Here is a 5,435-nt window from a genome sequence, read left to right on the forward strand (position 1 = left end):
GGTCTGCCTTGCTATACTATCGGGCCGTGATCACTTGGGAGGTGATCACGGGTATATACTATACATATATACATACTACAGATGGTGACTTAAGTCGGGTTAGCTCGAAGAGTACCCGCGAGTGATTCATGGATTGGGGGCTGAAAGGACCTTTGTCCCGACGGCCCTCTGTGTGGATCTTTGTGGCGGAGCGATAGGGCAGGTTGAGACCACCTAGGCGAGAGGTGGGCCTGGCCCTAGTCGGCATTCGCGGTTACTTCATAATAACACGCTTAACGAGATCTTGGTATTTGATCTGAGTCTGGCCATTGGCCTATACACACTAACCAACTACGCGGGAAAGATATGGGCACTCACATCGTGGTATCAGCCGAAGCCTTCTTGACGTCAGCGACGGAGCGGCGCGCGCCCGATTGGACTGGAACACCTGCTCTTGTATTAGGGAGACTAGGTCTGCTTCCGGCCGCCCTCGCAACGTGCAGGTGTGCAATGGGCGATGGGCCCAGACCCCTGCGTGCATAGGATTTAGACCGGCGTGCTGACCTCTCTGTTGTGCCTAGGTGGGGCTGCGACGTGTTGATCTTCCGTGGCCGAGCATGACCCAGGAAAGTGTGTCCGGCCAAATGGGATCGAGCGTGTTTGGTTATGTGGTGCACCCCTGCAGGGAAGTTGATCTATTTGAATAGCCGTGTCCCTCGGTAAAAGGACGACCCGGAGTTGTACCTTGACCTTATGACAACTAGAACCGGATACTTAATAAAGCACACCCAGACAAGTTCCACAGACAACCCGGTGATCGCTTTTCCATAGGGCAACGAGGGGAGGATCGCCGGGTAGGATTATGCTATGCGATACTACTTGGAGGACTTCAATCTACTCTTTTCCACATGCTGCAAGACGGAGGCTGGTAGAAGCGTAGTCTTCAATAGGACTAGCTATCCCCCTCTTATTCTGGCATTCTGCAGTTCAGTCCACTGATATGGCCTCCTTACACATATACCCATGCATATGTAGTGTAGCTCCTTGCTTGCGAGTACTTTGGATGAGTACTCACGGTTGCTTTGCTCCCTCTTTTCCCCCGTTTTCCTCTTCTTCTCGGATGCCGCAACCAGACGTTGCAGCCCAGGAGCCAGACGCCACCGTCGATGACGACTACTACACTGGAGGTGCCTACTACTACGTGCAGGCCGCTGACGACGACCAGGAGTAGTTTAGGAGGATCCCAGGCAGGAGGCCCGCGCCTCTTTCGATCTGTATCCCAGTTTGTGCTAGCCATCTTATGGCAACTTGTTTAAGTATGTCTGTACTCAGATATTGTTGCTTCCGCTGACTCGTCTATGATCGAGCACTTGTATTCGAGCCCTCGAGGCCCCTGGCTTGTATTATGATGCTTGTATGACTTAACTATGTTTTAGAGTTGTGTTGTGATATCTTCCCATGAGTCCCTGATCTTGATCGTACACGTTTGCGTGCATGATTAGTGTACGACTGAATCGGGGGCGTCACAAGTTGGTACCAGAGTCGACTGCCTGTAGGAATCCCCCTTCCATACTCCTTGGCCGAAGTCGAGTCTAGTCATGACAAAACTTATACTAACTTGGTTGTGTGCCTTACGGGCCCACGTCACCATTGGGTGGTATTAGGATCTTTTACTTCTCGACCTTTACTCTGGGCTCTGGACACTCTCCTACTCGGGTTAAACGAATTTACTAACTCTAACATTAGGATCCCGTTACCACGTTCACCCCAAAGTTGGATAAGCCATAGTTATTCTGTAGGATAGTATTTTGAATAGTACCCACATTGTCATTTGACTCCATTGAAACATCTTTGTTTTCAGATGGAACCCACGAGGCAGGTCGTGCACCACACGACGGCCATTGGTGCCTCAGGATCACCTGCTGTGCTAGCTGAGATGATGACCTATCTGGGTTATCGCTGGCACCCTGAGTACACCGTCTATGAGGAGTACCAGGACTTTAACCAGGAGCAGTACCGTGCCATCGTCCACCTCTACTCTCGGGAGTATGACTCCACTACCGTGTTGCACACCGCTCATGGTGTTGGAGTGACCATCGAGATGGCAGTTCACGCTGCTGCCTATGCTACTCTGACACGTCTTCATGGAGAGTATCGGGCGTTGGACACTTCCCCTTTCAAGCACATTGCTATCGCATCCAACATTGGTGCGGAGGGATACTACACTGCTGCCTACTCCACAGTCATGCGAGAGCCCTTCCACCATCAGAGCCTGGTTCTGCATGCTGATGGGTTGGACCGAGCTAACCAAGCTCTTCGCCACGAGTTGTACACCACTCGTCGGCACCTTTATAGGGCTCTGACGCTGTTGCACCCCTTTGATCTATCTAGACAGCTGCCGCGTTCTGCGATCTACCCAGCTAGGACCGTGATGCCCCACGGTGTCGGTTGGCTAGAGGTGGGAGGCTACTCTCCCGCACTTGGTCCTCTTCTGCCACCTGAGCATCGGGTTCTACACCAGAGTATCCGCGGCCCCCAGGCCACTGACGTGGACTATCTGTTGCCTCACTACCAGTTGTCAGGCTACGACTACCTCCACAGTACCTCCTGGGACTGATGTAGTCTTGCTTATTAGTATTAGATGCATTTGCCACGAGCCTGCATGCAGCCTATGATGACTTAGTCTATGTACTGAACTCTGTGTACTAAACTCTATGTCCGACCCCTTTTGTAAGTTATGCCAACTACTATGTAGTATCTGTCGTGCTCCTTTCATTATGCATGTTTCATCATGAATGATTCTTCTCTATGCAAATTTCTCAATGCTGAACTACCCCTATTATATATTAGCAGGATGGTTAGACCAGCTGGTCGTGGCGGCAACGCCCCACCACCGCCTGAGTACATGGCTGGTATGGTCCAACAGCTCGAGATGAATCGCCAGTTCATGGAGAATATGATGGCTCAGTTCCCTCGCCCCAATATGAATGAGCAGCTAGCCCAAGTGACTCTGCAGGATTTCATGCGCCTCAACCCAACCGTGTACCGCAGCTCAACTCAGCCGCTGGATGCTGATGACTGGCTCCGTGACATCACATATGAGATGGAGTCTGCTAAGGTAGCCCCTGCCCGCTATGTCACCTTTGCTTCCTTCTTTCTGAAGGGACCCGCAGCTCAATGGTGGGACAGCCACAGGCGTACTCTGCCAGTTGGGACAATCATCACCTGGCCAGACTTTCAAGCTGCATTTCGTGCCCGCTTCATTCCTCAGGGGATCATGGATAGGAAGAAGTGTGAGTTCCGCACCCTCACCCAGGGCAACAAAACCGTGGAAGCTTATCAGCGGGAGTTTCTGGACTTGTCCCGCTATGCTGAAGAAGACATTGCAACTGATGCACGTAGACAGGAGAAGTTCCGTGACGGCCTTCAAGCTGACATGAAGCTCGCACTTCTAGTACATGACTTTGCCAATTTCGCCACCTTGGTGAATAAGGCCATCAATGTCGAGACTGGTCTGCAAGAACACCAGAGCTCTCACAGGCGCAACCATGACACGGGCTCATCTTCGGGCCCGCCCTCACAGAAGCGTAAGATATGGATCCCGAACAGCATGTACCGTCCAAATGCACTTGCCCCAAGGCAGACCTATGCTGCACCTCGTCTGCCTCCTCCACCATCTAGGCAGCCAAGGCTTCCAGCTCCACCACCCCGAGATCCTGCTCCCACTCCCAATAATGGTCTGTGCTTCAGGTGTGGTCAGCTAGGACACCGTGCTAGGGAATGCAACCAGAACCAGAATCAACTGGCCCTTCCAGCAGCTGGTCGTGGTAACAACCAGCCCCGCAACAACAATGCCAAGTCTCATGGTCGTGTTCATGCCAACCACGTTGATCTGAACGAAGCTCAAGACCAGCCTGCTACTGTGATGGGTACACTCCTCGTAAATTCAGTACCAGCATCTGTTTTATTTGATATAGGAGCATCACATTCATTCATGTCAGAAGATTTTGCATTCATGCATGGCATTAAAAGTGAAGACATGAACACTTTGCTATTAGTACACACCCCTGCGGGCCAATGTCGAACCTCCATGATTTGCAACAACGTCCCCGTTGAAATCGAAGGACTAGAGTTCCTTCTCTCTCCCATCATACTAAAGTCATGTAGCATTGATCTCATTCTGGGAATGAATTGGTTAAAACCGCATACTGCTTCTATAGTTTGCGCCACTAAGACCGTCCATCTGCTACACCCTTCTGATGAAATAATTAGCTACAATGCTCATCTGGTTCAGAATGCCGAGGCCAGGCTTGCCTTGAACGCATTGAACTCTGCACCCCTCGAGGGCATTGAAAACATTCCTGTCGTTCGTGAATTCCAAGATGTCTTTCCTGAAGAACTTCTAGGGATTCCCCCTGCTAGAGCTGTCGAATTCATCATTGACTTAAACCCATGCACCACTCCTATAGCCAAACGACCTTACAAGATGCCGCCGCATGAACTCATTGAGCTTAAGGAGGAAATCAACAAATCTCTTCGAAGTGGTTTCATTCACCCAAGTTGCTCTCCTTGGGGAGCACCTTCTCTCTTTGTCAAGAAGAAGGATGGGACAAACCGATTGGTCCAAGACTACCGTCCTATTAACCAAGCTACCATTCAGAACAAATATCCTCTTCCTCGGATCAATGATCTATATGATCAACTGGCTGGTTCGTCAGTGTTCTCTAAACTCGACTTGAGGTTGGGTTACCACCAGATCCGTGTTCGTGAAGAAGATATCCCGAAGACCACATTTGTGACTCGCTATGGTTCATACGAGTACACCGTCATGTCTTTTGGATTAACCAATGCTCCAGCCATCTTCTCTCGTCTGATGAACTATATCTTTATGGAATACCTGTACAAGTTTGTCGTGGTTTATCTAGATGATATCCTTGTATATTCCAAGAATGAAGAAGAACATGCTGAACATCTTCGTCTTGTTCTGGAAAAGCTTAGAGAACATCAACTATATGCCAAGTTCTCCAAATGTGAATTCTGGCTACCTGAAGTAACCTATCTTGGGCATGTCATCTCTAAGGATGGTATTGCCGTCAACCCTGAACGAGTTCAGGCTATTCTAGATTGGACTCCTCCAAAGAATGTCAAGCAAGTCAGAAGTTTTCTCAGACTCGCCAGCTATTGCCGTCGATTCGTCGAGAACTTCTCCAAGATTGCTAGACCTCTGACTAACCTGCTTCATAAGGGCGTCAAGTTTGTGTGGACAGAAAAGTGTCAGGAAAGTTTCCAGGCGCTCAAAGACAAGTTGACTTCTGCCCCAGTGCTTGCTCCTCCTGATACTAAGAAGGACTTCGTCATTTATTGTGATGCTTCACGTCAAGGCCTAGGTGCTGTCTTAATGCAGGAGCGTAAAGTGATTGCTTATGCCTCTCGTCAATTGCGCCCTCACGAAGAGA

This window comes from Triticum aestivum, chromosome 7B (genome assembly GCF_018294505.1).
Source record: "Triticum aestivum cultivar Chinese Spring chromosome 7B, IWGSC CS RefSeq v2.1, whole genome shotgun sequence".
NCBI classification, from domain to species: domain Eukaryota; kingdom Viridiplantae; phylum Streptophyta; class Magnoliopsida; order Poales; family Poaceae; genus Triticum; species Triticum aestivum.